The sequence below is a fragment of the Scyliorhinus torazame genome, chromosome 9 (genome assembly GCF_047496885.1).
Source record: "Scyliorhinus torazame isolate Kashiwa2021f chromosome 9, sScyTor2.1, whole genome shotgun sequence".
In the NCBI taxonomy this organism is placed as follows: Eukaryota; Metazoa; Chordata; class Chondrichthyes; order Carcharhiniformes; family Scyliorhinidae; genus Scyliorhinus; species Scyliorhinus torazame.
The window spans coordinates 111,991,052-112,007,686 of NC_092715.1; the positions used below are offsets into that span (position 1 = coordinate 111,991,052).

The window sequence follows — 16,635 nt, forward strand, 5'->3', positions numbered from 1 at the left end:
CCATCTTTCAGACTAGTTGTTATGTGATTGATAGGGTCAGATGACCTGCAAAAATGAATCAGGATCAAGGTACCAGAGTGGCTGGGTGGGGGTAAGGGTGGGTTGGGGTGGGGGGGGGGGGGGGCAGGTGCTACACTCTCAGTCAATGGTAGGCAACTCAATGCATCCGCATTTGCTATCTGTATTCCAGGCCAATGTTGGAATGCATACTTGTATGTTGATAATGTCCAACATTGAATCCTCGCTGATGTAATTGATGAAATAGCCCTGTCTTCCTCCAAAGAAAAGTCAGGAGTGGTTTGTGTTACGTTACAATGGAAAAATGCCTTTCATATAGTTACTGGTGGAACATCTTTACTCCATACATGACAGCCAACCCTTCTTTTTCAATCTGAGAATAGCCTATTACGGCCTCTGAGAGAGTTCTGGAGACCCATAGGTCTTTGATACCCATCAACCATTATATGAGATAAAACTGCACCAACACCATAAGGAGAGGCATTACAAGTTTAATTGAGTTGCCTACCACTGCCTGAGAGAGTAGTACCCACACCAGTACCATTAGGAAATTGTGATGTCGCTAAACTTCTTGGATTCTTGTGGGCGGCACGGTAGCATAGTGGTTAGCACTGTCGCTTCACAGCACCAGGTCCCAGGTTCGATTTCCGCTTGGGTCACTGTCTGTGTGGAGTCTGCACGTTCTCCCGTGTCTGCGTGACTTTCCTCTGGGTGCTCCGTTTCCTCTCACAAGTCCCGAAAGTCTCGCTCTGTGTACCCGAACAAGTGCCGGAGTGTCGCGACTAGGGGCTTTTCACAGTAACCTCATTGCAGTGTTAATGTAAGCTTACTTGTGACACTAATAAAGATTACTGTTAATAAAGATTATGATTATTACATTGCCAGTTTTGACACAGCAATTCAAGTATAGGAAGCACTAGAGACCCGCAATTGCAGTGATTTTCAAAGTGGGGGTTGCGACCCCAGGATGGGTTGTAGGTTGATGTAGAATGGGTCGCCAAAAGGTCACTAAAATGATCCCCAAAGATCGCCTGACCATGATTACCTTTTTCTCTCCAGGTATATTCTCACTGCAGTACAGTACATGACCACATGAGGCTGATGTAGAAGCCGGCGCCGTGGACTTCTTTGCCTCTCTGGGCCAGAGTATAGTTAGGCAGTCTGCAATCAAAGACCTGTAAAATTCTCTTTGGGTGGAATATTCTGCTACTGTGTTCAGCGTCAGGATCTGTATTATTCCTTTCGTTCAGTGTGTCACAAACAAACCACATGCTTCTTTTATCATTCTCTCAGTGAACCCGGACAAACAGCCTCTTACACCCCTACAAGCCCCTATGTCCACTCCTTCCACTTCCAAAATGTCTCTCCACACCGGGGCTCTTGTCCTTCAATGGCGCTTCGTTTTTCATCACCCCCCCCTCCCCCCCGCCGCTATCCACCCCCTCTTCCCAGGTGCTCGTCCCCAAGCATCCGTCTCTGCCGTGTGGCAACATGAACTCCATCAGCTGAATCGGTTCCTTGCCAGCAAGGACCTTTGCATCTACTTTTATCGGGGCTTGATTTGTTCACCAAGGATGGCCATAGCTGGCAAATAAACTACACTCATGTATATAGGAGCCGGTAAAATATTGCACATGTATGGAATGGAATGCATCTGCACGTTTGTATACTGGTCAGCTCAGCTGTGCAGTCTAAATCCTCAAGGCACGTCTTAAAACGTCAGTTACAACTCTGGAAACCAACATGTCTTGATTTCTTCTGTAATACGCCGCATTCTACGACAGGAGTGCCATCAACGGAATTATTGATGGGCTGGCACCTTAGGACCAGACCAAGTCTGGTGTTTCCAAATTTGCTGGGGAGAGTGGAAGCCGGAGGAAAAACCATGTTTCATGCAAAGCAGGAAGGTTGTTTATAATAGATGAATCAGCGTCTGTCAGAAATTTCGGAAGCAGACCAACCCAGGAATTGTTGTAGCCAAGAGAGGATCGCTGCCTTATGAAATGAATGTACAAGATGGAATTGTCAGGAAACATGTGGACCACTTACTTGGCCAAGAGTTGTCCCAGCAGCCAGTACTACAGCCTGAAACTAAATTGCCAACAGGAAACGATCTTGGTTGCCCGATTAGTGAAGAACCTATGACAGAAAAGCCTGCCATCACCCCAGGACCGGATGAGGCTGACTTGCCGATACCTGAGGAGATACCAGGTGCAGCAGTCTCTGCAGAAAGTACCCCAACAGAAGCACCCAAGTCAGTGGAGTTTCACCCATCTGCCAGAAAGCAGAAGCCACCAGAGAGACTAAGGGCGCGATTCAGTGGAAATGTCATTTTGGGCGAGTTTGGCGGTCAATTCGCAATGGCTGCATTGGCAAGATCGCGGCCTGTATTCACCCACACTTAATTCCAAAAATGAGCCCCCATGTGAATCTCGACATGCCTGGCTCCCTCGCCGCCTGATTCGCCCGACTCGCATCTCGGCTGCTTGCCGCTAACAAGGGGGAGCTAATTTTAAATACTTCCTCGCCACTCACTCTCGGTCTACAAATGAGGATGGCAGCATACAGATCTGCTCCTCCCTTTGGGGATGCTGACCTCACCAGGTTTTTCAATGCCGTCGATGAGAGGCGTGGCACCCTGTTCCCTCAAGGGAGTCAGAGAACCAACACCTGGGTCAGCAATGCTGCCTGGGAGGCAGTTACAGTGGCTGTCAGTGCGGGCAGCATGACCAGGAGGACCACCGTCTAATATCACAAGAAGATGAGTGACGTCCAATGAGCTGCAAGGCCTCAGTTCCATCTGCCACCCCTCAAATTCTCAAATCTCCCCTGCAATTGACTGGCTGACACCTCACAACCTCCCAACATCCTTCAACCTTGTTCCTCAGAACCCCCTGGCACCCACCAGCACAACACCTTCATGTCCAGGTGCAGTACCCACATTAGCCAAATGCTATAGACTGTCTGACCCATAAAATGAATGGCTCAAAATAACCTCTCCTTGTCCTCACAGGAGAATATAGCGCAAAATAAGAGGGAAAGGGTGAAGACGGGAGGAGTAGTGCCAGAGATCGGAGTCTTCACCCCCTATGAGGAACCGGCCCTGGAGATCGCGGGTCTGCCCAAGGAGAGAGCAGTCACTTACAGTGAAGTTGGCCTCAGTGAGAAGTGATGATCTTCTGTCCCTTCATCCAGATGACCTGTTCGTAGTGAGTTATTGATGTCTGGCGAAGTTCCCCTTCCCTCTCACTGGCCACATATCCATTGTTTTGCAGGATCACTATTTGATGGGGCTGGGCCATCTTGAGTTATACCTACATCCCCACCACTCAAGAGAGCACCTCGGAGGAGAGCTCCGAGGAGACCACCATCGAGGCGTCAAAGCTATCACCCTCACCTTCCCCAGCACAGAGACACACACCTTGGTGGGTGACATTAGTGGACTGGCTTCGGGGGCATAATTTGGTGAGCACCACATTGCTCTAGATGCACATCAGGTGGAGGCAGGAACATCTCAGGGAGACAGCAGTTGGAGGTCTGCTGAATTACAGGACACAGCTAGGTCCCAGTCAGATGTTGAGCCTCTGGACAAGGTTCTCTCAGCGCTGATACAGATGATAGGCAGAGCCATGAGATTCAGGAGGGGTGTCAGTGACATTCCAGTAACTGAGAAGCCAATTGGAGAGGTCTCAAAGTTTTCACGTGCAAGATAGTGCCGGCAATACGTGCCACCCAGGTTAATACTGCTAGGGTGACGACCACAATGGAAAACCTGAAGCATGACGTGGGCCTTGTGAGTGATATCCAAGGCATGGCTCAGTCTGTGATGACCATGGCTGAGGGCCTGGACATCATGCTTCAGTCGATGAGAGACATGTCCCAGACACAGGTGGACATTGCCGAGGCACTGCAGAGCCTGGCCCAGTCACTGAGGATGATCATTGAGGGCATCCACACCATGGTGCAGACAATGGGAAGTCAGATGACTCAGAGGCTGCTGTAGCTCACTCCAGCTGCCCCACCATCCCATGGAGTCACCCAGGGCTTTACGGGAACTCTCAGGGAGGAGGAAGTGCCAGTGGCCAACCCGGGGCCAAGTACCAAGGAAACTACGGCCGTCTCCAGTTCTTCTGAATCCCACCTCCTGACACTGGTGCATCTTTAGGGCAGCGGGCAGAACAGGGTGGCATGGCGATGCCTGTGACACAGGTAAGTCGGCTGGGGCCATCCGGTTCCAGGCCCTCCAGAGGACATCCGCCAAGGGCATCAAAGGCCACAGGGTGTCGTCTGCCTCCACATCTGATGTGCATCATGGGAACATACTTCGATGTAGCACCGGACCACAGAAGATCAAGAAGGGTGAGGAGCACTGAGTGGGCAATGGTTAGGTCACTATCCGTCACTATCCGTAGCTAGGGGGAATGGAGATCTGTCACATTATAATGTTCACTATTAAAATTTGTCACACCTCATACATGTGAAGCCTGTCAAGTTAATTGTCACCACAGCCTTGCCCACATCTCCACCCCTGTCCGCCCCTGATGCAGACTCTGTCATGAGGGTGGATGTGAGCACATTGTCAGCAGAAATACAAGAGTCAGACTTTATCAGTTCCCAAGGAGCACCAGAGCTTTTCTCAGAGTGAGTGATCAAGGCAGTCTCCTGCCTTGTATAGTCACCCGCTGACAGTGCCAACATCGGCCATCACCCTGGAGTGACGTTACACAGACCCTTGGAGGGGAGAACAAGATGGCTGGGGACACGGCGGTATGATGGGTGGGGGGCTGGGGGAGGGGTGTTAAGCTGACAGACACAGCCCCGTCCTAGGAGAATCTGGAGACAATGAGAGCCTCCCAGGATTTTGTGGCACATCGGACCATCGCCGCAGCCTGTTCTCCATCCTTAGGCTCCTCCTCGGGGTTGTCCCCAGTGTCTCTTGGTCCTCCTCCTTTCCCTCATCTGATGAGGCCGCATGTGAAGGGCACAGCAGACCACCACAAAACGGCAGACCCTCCGGGGCGTGTACTGCAGGGCATTGCCAGAGCGGTCCAGGAATCAGAACTTTAAACCAGCAAATGGGAGGGAAGGGAAGGTTAAAACTACACGAAGTATTTATGATTAATGGGAACCAAAACAGCAGGTCGGCATGTGAGGAGAAGATAGAGGATAATAGGATGAACAGGCAGGGCCCGTCTAACGACTACGAAGGGGAAAGGAAACGTAAAAAACAACATGTAAGGAGACTGTGAGATTGAAATTTGGGGATGAGGCTGAGTGTTATCAGAGATTAATAAAGGAGGTCAGAATATGTGAAAAGAGTAGTGTACAAGAAAATCCTGCAAGGGAAAGACAAATCAGTTTGACATATTTAAAAAACCTTGTACCTAAATGCATGCAGTTTTTGGAATACGTTCAATGAGTTGACAGCACAAATAGAGACAAATGGGTATGATTTGCTGAGGATTATTGAAACATGGTTGAAGGACGACTGGAACTGGGAATTGAATATCCAAGGGTACTCAGTATTCTGAAAGGATAGACAGGATGGAACAGGAGGTGGAGTTGCTTTATTGGTTAAAGATGGCATCAAGGATGTATGAAGAAATGATATTGGCACTCGGGGCCAAAGTATTGAACTGATCTGGGGTGGAAATAAAAACAAGGGGAAAAACTCCTTTATTGGAATAATTTACAGGCCTCCGACCAATACTTCCAAAGTTGGGCATAGTATAAACCAATGAATAATGAGGGATTGTGAGAAGGGCAGAACGGTAATCATTTAATATGCATATTGACTGGATTAATCAAATTGACAAGGATAGCCTCAAGGGAGATTTCATAGAGTGTATGAGAGATTGTTTCTTAGAGCAATATATTATGGAGCCAACAAGAGAGCAGGCTATTTTAGATTTAGTATTCTGTAACGCAGAAGGTTTGATAAATAGTCTTGTCATGAAGGATCCTCTTGGAGGGAGTGATCACAGCAAACTAGAATTTCAAATTCAGATTGAGCGAGAGAAGACAGAGTGCCATACTAGAGTTTTAGTGTTGGACAGAAATAATTATACAGGCCTGAGGAAAGAGTTGGCCCATGTAGACTGGGGACAGTTAATTGAGGGTAGGACAGTTGAGGAACAATGGTGGATGTTCTGGGAGCTATTAAATATCACTCAATTAAAGTACATTTCTGAGAGGAAGCAGAATTGTAAAAGGCTGAAAAACACTCCATGGCTAAACAGGGAGGTCAAGGAAGGCATAAAGTCAAAAATTAGGGCATACAATACTGCAAAGACTGGTGGTAAGATGGAGGATTGGGATTAATTTAAGGTTCAGCAAAAGGTGACAAAAATAAAATCAAAAGAGCTAAGGTGAACAATGAAAGGAAACTAGCAGAAAACATAAGCACTGATACCAAAAGCTTCTATATGTATATAAAGAGGAACAGAATAGCTAAAATAAATGTTGGCCCTTTAGAGGACGATATTGGTGAAGTAATAATGGGGAACACAGAGATGGCGGAGGCACTGAACCAAATTTTGCCTGTCCTCACGGTAGAAAGATAATAAAATGTTTCCAAAAACTACAGATAATGCAGAGGAACTTGATGCAATAACCATCACTAGGGAGATGGTATTGAATAAATTGATAGGATTAAAGGCAGATAAGTCTCATAGACCTGATGGCCTGTACCCTAGGGTATTAAGAGAGGTGGCAGCGGAGATAGTGGATGCATTGAATCATAGAATTAGAATTTACAGTGCAGAAGAAGGCCATTCGGCCCATCAAGTCTGCACCGGATCTTGGAAAGAGCACCCTACCCAGGCCCACACCACCCTAACCCCATAACCCAGTAACCCCGCTCAACCAACACTAAGGGCAATTTTTGGACACGAAGGGCAATTTAGCATGGCCAATCCACCTAACCTGCACATCTTTGGACTGTGGGAGGAAACCGGAGCACCCGGAGGAAACCCACGCACACACGGGGAGAATGTGCAGACTCCGCACAGACAGTTACCCAGCCGGGAATCGAACCTGGGACCCTGGAGCTGTGAAGCAATTGCGCTAACCACTATGCTACCGTGCTTGGTTATGATCTTTCAGAATTCCCTGGATTCTGGAGGGTCCAGGTGGATTGGAAACATGCCCATGTGATGCCCATATTCAAAAAGGGAGAGAGGCAAAAAGGAGAGAGTAGTGTAGTGATCTCTGTATTTAACAATACATGATCAGACTATGTTAAGCAAATACAGGCAAATGAACACTAGATGACCACACTATCAGGACCTATATAAATGTTTCCCCGCTCTTTCTTAGGGGAATGTGTGTCAGGATTGCAGAGAGAACAGCAGTGAGAAAGCTAGAGAGAAGAAGTTATTAGTTATCAGAGTTTTATATCAGTTTATTTAATAGTTAACATTCTACAGTTGTTTATTTGTTTTACTAGTTTAGTATTAAGTAAAAGGAACTCACAAAATTATTTTATATTACTCAATAAATTACTGAATCATTACTGGAAGATTACGGCTATCATTTAACAACTCGAATAGATGAAGAGAGTAATATATATGTTACATATCGTAATATGATGTGGTACTAGGCTAGATTAGGCTTTAAAGAAAGACTAGTAAAGAAATTTCAATAAAAAAGACAAAGTTTGGAATCCACTAGTGGAATCATCGCAACAACTGAATCCTCGACTACAAAGAGATTTTTGATGGAATAAGTGCAAGCTCCCAGACATCTAAAGACAACTGGTAATCTTAAACTTAATTGGAGGTTGTTCAAACGATAATTCCAGCTGTTTCTGGAAGCTAGTGACTTAAATACTGCTTCTGAAGCAAGACAAATCGCTTTGCTCCTGTCCCTAGCAGGACAGCAAACAATCGAGATCTACAATTCGTTTATTTTTGCTGCAGGCAAAGATAAATTAAAGTTTGAACAAGTAATCGTGAAATTCGATGATCATTGTAAAATGCAAATTAATTAAATTTTAGAGCGATTTAGATTTCATAAGCGAGTGCAAAAAGTTGGAGAACCAATAAATAACTTCATTATCGATCTAAAACTCCTAGCTCAGACTTGTAATTCTGCTGATCTTCATGATTCTCTCGTGAGATCAGATTGTTTATGGCATAACAGACGAATCTGTAAGAGAAGCTATAATACGTCAAAATGATCGAACATTGAAAACTGCTATTGAAAAGTGCATCTCCAGTGAACAAACTGAAAGTCAGTATTTAGAGTATTATCTGAAAGAAAAAGGTGCGGAAGTCTACCACGAGGCTGAGAAAATAAAAATGGTGTCGGAGGCAGCACAGAAGAACATTCGGAACGGCAGCTACCAAACGCATGCATTTTCCAACTCGGGACATGCGTACTTCGCACAGAAATGCGAGACGCCGCAAAAGAGGTCTGCGCATGCGCGAACGTCACTAATACGTCACAGCGACAGCGTCATGACATGTCATAGATATGTGGGAACGCCATTTAAAGGTATACCTGCTCAGCTTTTGGAAAATTCTGTTTGTGATGTTCAAAGATGAATCATTAAGCTTCTCAGTGCCAGTCATCAGCAAGTTATCTCCCTCCTGCACATAAAAAGAATCACAACGTGAGAGCTATTGAAGCAGATGAACAAATCAACACTCAACAAGATTTCTCCCAAGATGATGACATTTTCTCTTTAGAAAATACCTTCTTTGTTGGAGTGGTTGAAGCATCAATGAAGGCAGATCTTCATGCAAGCAAGAGAGATCTTCAAGCAACAAAAAAAGCTTTCACGCAACTAAAAAGAATTTTAGAGCAACAAAACAGAATCTTCAAGCCACAAGAAATCAACAAGTCAATGTCGTCAACAATGAATGGATGACTACTGTATGTATCAATGATATTCCAATATCATTCAAACTGGATACAGGCGCTTCAGCTAATCTTCTCAACTCCAAGGACTTGTCTACTATTAAAACTGAATTTGATGTCATACCTCCAGAATGTTCACTAAAATATTATAATGGCAACAAAATTTTCTCACATGGCTCATATTATTTAAATGTCACCAACAGGGAAATTCACAAAAAGATCCGATTTGAAATAGTGAATGACAACCGTTCTTCGCTATTGGGTGCTCAACCTTGTAAAGATTTGCAGCTAATTCAGAGAATTTTCCTCAATACACCTGACAAAGCTACAATCCAAAAGACATCCAGCAACTTTTAAACAAATACCCTGATGTTTTTCATGGCAAGGGTACATTGCCATATCAATACAAGATACTTCTAAAAAAAGATGCAAAGCCAGTGATGCATCCACCGAGACCAGTACCAGCACCTCTCAGAGACAAATTGAAAGCTGAACTAACAAGGTTAAAATCGCAAGAAATCATATCGAAAGTAGCACAACTTACTGACTGGGTGAGCTCCCCCAGTCTGTGTTAAAAAACCATCTGGTGACATTAGGATATGCATGGATCCTAAAGATCTCAACCGAGATATTAGATGAGAGCACTACCCAGTACCAAAAAGAGAAGAAATCACCTCAGAAATGGCCAATGCCAAAATTTTCACCAAACTTGATGCCTCACAAAGGTTTTAGCAGATGCAACTTGATGATTCCAGCAAGCTCTTATGCATTTTTAACACACCTTTCGGGAGGTATTGTTTCAATAGAATGCCCTTCGGAATTATTTCTGCATCCAAAATCTTTCATCGTATAATGGAACAAATGACAGAGAACATTGAAGGTGTTCGTGTTTATGTCGATGACATAATCATCTGATCTTCAACAGCAGAAGAACACATGATACGACTCAAAGAAGTGTTCAAGAGAATACACAAATATGGTTTAAAGTTGAACCAAGCTCAATGTATGTTTGCCACACCTTCACTGAAATTCTTAGGCGACATCACAGCAAATGGTATCAAACCGGATGAAAATACAAGTCATCAAAGCAGAAAACGAGAGACAAAAAAGCTGTCTTACGCTTTCTAGGCTTTGTGAATTTTTTAGGGAAATTCATCTTGAATCTTTCCAGCAGAACAACTGTATTACGTCAGCTAATCAGAAAGAATACTGATTTCGAATGGACTCAGATTCACATTGAAGAATGGCTAGATCTGAAACAACAGTTGATCCAGACTCCAAGCTTGACATTCTTTGACCAAGCCCACCAAAACTTCAACTGGTGCCAGTCAGAATGGCATAGGTGCAGTTCTGTTACAAGACCATTTCAATAACTGGGTTCCGATAACCTACGCATCCAGATCCATGACTTCAACTGAGTGCAGGTACGCCCAGATTGAAAAGAAGCGTCTTGGACTTGCACTACATTAAGATGAAGTGGGAGGGAAAGCTGAGGGGCAATGGAAGAGGGATTGTGGTGTGAGGTGCTGCGGTGAGTAAATGCCTCGATTTTATGCGCGAGGCTAAGGCTGATACAGCTGAAGGTAGTGTACCGGGCGCACCTTACAAAGTCAAGGATGAGCCAGCTGTTCGAGGGGGTGGAGGATATCTGTGAGCGATGTGGGAGGGGCCCTGTGAATCATGTACATATGTTTTGGTCCTGCCTGAAGCTGGAAAGGTTGTGGAGGACGATGTTCGGTACCATTTCGGGGTCTTGCATGTAGATGTAGAGCCCAGTCCCCTGAAGCCATATTCGGGGTGTTGGACCGGCCCGAGTTGCAGGCGGATGTGGGGGCAGATGTTTTAGCCTTTGCCTCGCTGATTACTCGTAGGTGGGTCGTGTTAGGGTGGAGGTTAGCCTCTCCACCCTGTGCCTCAGTGTGGTGGATGGACCTGGTGGGGTTTGTGACCCTAGAAAAGGTGAAGTTTGCATTGAGGAGCGGCACAGCAGCACAGTGGGTATCACTGTTGCTTCACAGTGCCAGGGTCCCAGGTTCGATTCCCGACATGGGTCATTGGCTGTGCGGAGTCTGCACGTTCTGCCAGTGTCTGCGTGGGTTTCCTTCGAGTGCTCCGGTTTCCTCCCACAAGGCCCGAAAGATGTGCTGATAGGTAATTTGGACATTCTGAATTCTTCCTCTGTGTGCCCAAACAGGCGCCGGAATGTGGTGACAAGGGGCTTTCAACAGTAAGTTAATTACAGTGTTAATGTAAGCCTATTTGTGACACTAATAAAGATTATTATTAGATGAGGGGTTCTACAATTGTTGGAGTTTGTTCATCATGCACTTTCGGGAGTTGGTTACTGTTGACTGTTTGGGGGGTTATCAAAAAGAATTGATGACGAGACAACATGAGGCCGGCACGGTAGCACAGTGGTTAGCACAGTTGATTCACAGCTCCAGGGTCTCAGGTTGGATTCCTGGCCTGGGTCACTGTCTGCACATTCTCCCCGTGTCTGCGTGGGTTTCTTCTGGGTGCTCCGGTTTCCTCCCACAGTCCAAAGACATGCAGGTTAGGTGGATTGGCCATGATAAATTGCCCTTAGTGACCAAAAAAGTTTAGGAGGGGTTATTGGGTTACGGGGATAGGGTGGGAGTGAGGGCTGAAGTGTGTCGGTGTAGACTCAATGGGCCAAATGGCCTCCTTCTGCACTGTATGTTCTATGTACTCATCCCCAAGCATCCGTCTCTGGCGTGTAGCAACATGGACTCCATCAGCTGAATCAGCTCCTCCAATGCAAGGACTTTTGCATGTACTTTTATCGGGGCTTGATTTGTTCACCAAGGATGGCAATAGCGATGGATTAGGGATTGGGAAGCATGTGTGCCTCCTGTGTGTGCTGAGCCCTCCCCAATAAAGGCTGAGGATGGTGTTTGTGTAACATGGTGGATGAGATTCTGGTGAATCGGCTTCCATTGCTAATATCTCCCCTACTGATATTGTGTGAGATCGTTGAGCTGAGTGACATACTGATTGCATAATGCCATGATGAGAGTGTGATTTTGGAGTGAGTTGAACACTGACTTACCCTGACCATGTGAATGAGGTCACTCATCCTCTTCATGCACTGGATACCGTTTCTCGGGTGGAGTCTGTGCAGCTGAGCTCCCTCACAACCACTCCCCAGGCTGACAAGGTGAGGCTGATAGATATCCTGGAACCATCCTAAATAGTGGTGTGGGGGAAGGTTCAGTTGTATGGAAAATTAGTAAATCAAAGAGAGTGCAGATTAATGATGAGGACTTTGAATGAGTTAAAGGGACAAGGGTTCAGGAGAGGTTGGCAAAGTTTCCAGAACAAGTAATAGAACAGAGAGTATAGAAAGCAGCAGGGATTAACTTCAGGCACAGCAAGAAAGGGGACAACTATGAGAAGGGGGTGGGGTCACCGCAGGACTGAGAGTGTTGTATCTAAATTTGTGCAGTGTACGAAAGAAGGTAAATGAGCTTGTTGTGCACATTGAAATTGGCTGCTGCGCTGTTATGGGCATCACAGAGTTGTGGCTGCAAGGGGATCAGGGCTGGGATCTAAATATCCAAGTATTCTATCAAAAGGACAGGGAGATAGGCAGAGGCACAAGAAATTGACTTAAATCGATAGCAAGAAATGATATATGGTCGGAAGGCGTAGAACCTGTGAGGATAGAGTTGAGGAATTACAAAAGAAAAAAATCCCTGATAGGAGTTTTGTCCAGGCCCCCTAGCAGTAGTCAGGATGTGGGGCAGACAATAAATCAGTAGATAGAAATGGCATATAAAAAAGGCAACATTACAATAATCATAGGGGACTTCAATATGTAAATGCTCTGCGAAAATCAGGTTGGTAGCGGATCTCAAGAAAAGGAATTTGTGGAATGTCTATGAGATTTTTTTTGGAGTAGTTTGCGACAGAGCCTACTTGGGAACAAGCAATTCTGGGTTTGGAGATGTGTAATACGGCAGACTCGATTATGGAACTTAAGGTGAAGGAACCCTTAGGGAGCAATGACCACAATATGACAGAATTTACCCTGCAGTTTGAGAGGGAGAAGCTGAAATCAGATGTAATGGTTTTACAATTGAATAAAGATAACTCCAAAATCAAGAGGGAGGAGCTGGCCAGAGTTGATTGGAAGGGGAGCCTAGCACGGAAGACAGTGGAACAGCAATGGCAGGAGTTTTTGGGGGTTATTCAGGAGGCACAAGAGAAAATCATCCCAAGGAGGAGCAAACATGCTAAGGGGAGGCCAAGGCAACCATGGCTGACAAGGGAAGTCAAGGACAATATAAAAATAAAGGAAAAAGCATACAAAGTGGCAAGGATTAGTGGGAAGCCAGAGGTTTGGGAAGCCTTTAAAAGCAAGCAGAGGACAACTAAAAATCAATAAGGAGGGAGAAGTTGAAATGTGTGTATAAGCTAGCTAGTCATATAAAAGAAGATTGTAAGTGTTTTTTTGATATATAAAAGGTAGGAGAGAGGCAAGAATGGACATTGGACCACTGGAAAGTGAGGCTGGAGAAGTAGCAATAGAGAACAAAGAAATGGCAGAGGAACAGAATCGGTACTTTGCATCAGTCTTCACAGTGGAAGACACCAGAACTTCAAGAAAATTAAGGGGCAGAGGTGAGTGCAGTGGCCATCAATAAGGAGAAGGCACTGGGGAAACTGAAGGTGGATAAATCACCCGGACTGGATGGACTACACCCCAGAGTTCTGAAGGAGCTCGCTGAGGAGATTGTGGAGGCATTGGTGGTAATCTTTCAGGAATCACTGGAGGCTGGTAGATCCCAGAGGACTGAAAAACGGTGAATGTCACACCGCTGTTAAAGAAGGGAGGGATGCAGAAGACAGGAAATTATCGGCTGGTAAGTCTGACTTTGATTGTTGGTAAGATTTTAGAGTCTATTATTAAGGATGAGATTGTGGAGTACTTAGAAGTGCATGGTTATTTACGGCTGAGTCAGTCCGGCTTCGTCAAGGGGAGGTCATGCCTAAAAAATCTGTTAGAATTCTTTGAGGAGGTAACGAGGAAGTTAGACAAAGGAGAATCAGCGGACTTGACCTATTTGGATTTCCAGAAGGGCTTTGACAAGGTGTGTACAGGAGGCTGCTAAATAAGGTAAGAGCTTATGGTGTTCGGTGCAAGGTACTGGCATGGATAGAGGATTGACTGACTAGCAGAAGGCAGAGAGTTGGGATAAAGGGGTCCTTTTCAGGATGGCAGTCGGTGACTCGTGGTGTTCTGCAGGGGTCAATGTTGGAACCACAGCGACTCACGATATACATAAATGATCTGGAAGAAGGAACTGAGGGCATTGTTGCTAAGTTTGCAGATGATACAAAGATATGTAGAGGGACAGGTAGTGTTGAGGAAGCAGGGGGGCTGCAGAAGGACCTGGTCAGGCTGGGAGAGTGGGCAACGAGTGGCAGATTGAATAAACTGTGGAAAGGTGTGAAGTTATGCACTTTGGTAGTAAGAATAGAGGCACAGACTTTTTTCTAAGTGGGATAAGACTTCGGAAATCTGAAGCACAAAAGGATTTAGGAGTCCCAGTTCAGGATTATCTTACGTTTAACATACAGGTTCAGATGGCAGTTAGGAAGGCAAATGCAATGTTAGCATTCATGTTGAGAGGACTAGAATACCAAAAGACCATAAGACATAGGAGCAGAATTAGGCCGTTTGGCCCATCGAGTCTGCTCCGCCATTCAATCATGGCTGATATTTTTTCATCCCCATTCTCCTATAAGACCATAATACAAGAGCAGGGTTGTACTGCTGAAAGCTCTGGTTAGACCCCATTTGTAATATTGTGAGTAGTTTTGGGACGCGTATCTAAGGAAGGATGTGCTCGCCTTGGAAAGGGTCCAGAGGAGGTTCACAAGGATGATCTCTGGAATGAAGGACTTGTCGTATGAGGAGCAGTTGAGGACTCTGGGTCTGTACGCGATGGAATTTAGAAGGATGAGGGGGGATCTCAAAATGAAACTTACAGAATATCATAGAATCATAGATTTTACAGTGCAGAAGGAGGCCATTCGGCCCATCGAGTCTGCACCGGCTCTTGGAAAGAGCACCCTACCTGAGCCCACACCTCCACCCTATCCCCATAACCCAGAACCCCACCCAACACTAAGGGCAATTTTGGACACTAATGGCAATTTAGCATGGCCAATCCATCTAACCTGCACATTTTTGGACTGTGGGAGGAAACCGGAGCACCTGGAGGAAACCCACGCACACACGGGGAGAACGTGCAGACTCCGCACAGACAGTGACCCAAGCTGGGAATCAAACCTGGGACCCTGGAGCTGTGAAGCAATTGTGCTAACCACTATGCTACCGTGCTGCCCCTAATATCAAAGGGCTCGTCCGGGATTTGAACCCGGGACCTCTCACATTTTCCTGCAGCAGAAACCCCGAAGCGAGAATCTTACCCCTAGACCAACGAGCCGTCTACTGCGAGGTCTGGATGTTTCCACTAGTAAGAGAAACTAGAAAGGGTCAATCCTTTAAAACAAAGATGAAGAGGAATTTCTTCAGCCAGAGGGTGGTGAATCTGTGGAATGCATTGCCACAGGAAGCTGTGGAGGACAAATCACTGAGTGTCTTTAAGTCAGAGAGAGATAGGTTCTTGAATAATAAGGGAATTAGGGGTTCATAGAATCCCTACAGTGCAGAAGGAGGCCATTTGGCCCATCGAGTCTGCACTGACCCTCTGAAAGTGCACCCTAACCAGGCTCCCACATATTCCTGCAACCCCATAAATACATTTAACCCGCACATTCCTGGACACTAAATTTAGCATGGCCAATCCACCTAACTTGCAATGTTTATAGGGAGAAGGCAGGAGAATCAGGATGAAAAACATATCAGGCGGGATTCTCTGTCTCGCCACACCAGTTTTCTAGTGCGGTGCGCCCCCACTGGCAGCGGGATTCTCCATCCTGCCAGCCGGCCAATGGGGTTTCCCATTCTGGGCAGCCTCACGTCGTTGGGAAATCCCAGAGTGTGCGTGCGCTGCCGACGCAACAGAGAATCCCACCAGTGGAGAATCCAGCCCATCAGCATGATTCGAAGGGCTGAGTGGTCTAATTCTGCTCTTACGCCTTGGTCTTAAGATAGAGAATATCGCAGTGTTGTAGAGACCATGCAAAAGAGCCTCAAGCGAATCATTGCTGAACCTTGGCATTGCCTTCTTTTTCCTTGGAGTCATCTGTTTCTTGGCTAGCAATGCAGTTGGGCTGCAGAGAGTAATGTGTCTGGTGTTTATAAATGATACCAGGGCCTTTGACCCCATTGGATTGTGGTGGAGTGTTCTGGTTGGCCCACCATGTAATTCAGACACCTGCTTGCTGATGGATAATTAATGAGCTTCCAAACATAACATGGGGCACAGTTTTCCAATCTGACGATTAGCAGAAAACCCGCTCGTGATCCTGTCGTGTTGGGTGTTCCGCTACACAAACGAACCAACACGGTTGTGGATGGTACAACTCTGTTTTATTATTCTGTACAATAATAACTATTAACTTCTGGCCGTGGTTTGTACTTCACCAGCTAACCTGTGGACCCAGCCCTTTCACTATCTTAGTGAGGCACTCAGCACATGGTCTATGTCTGAGTGGCACACTGTGAGCTCTGTGCTCTGAGCTATCTCCTGGTAGAGTGAGCGGGAACTGTGGTGTTCCCTGTTTTATAGTGCGTGTGCTCTCACTGGTGATTGGCTGCGA

General features: G+C 46.0%; 1 non-coding gene across 1 annotated transcript; it reads right to left on the minus strand.

The window, feature by feature from the left end:
- Positions 1-15,266: 15,266 nt before the first annotated feature.
- On the minus strand, positions 15,267-15,356 carry trnap-cgg (transfer RNA proline (anticodon CGG)). Its single transcript is given in 2 exon segments — positions 15,267-15,302; positions 15,321-15,356. It is a non-coding gene; the product is annotated as a tRNA-Pro (tRNA).
- Between the last annotated feature and the right edge of the window lie 1,279 nt (positions 15,357-16,635).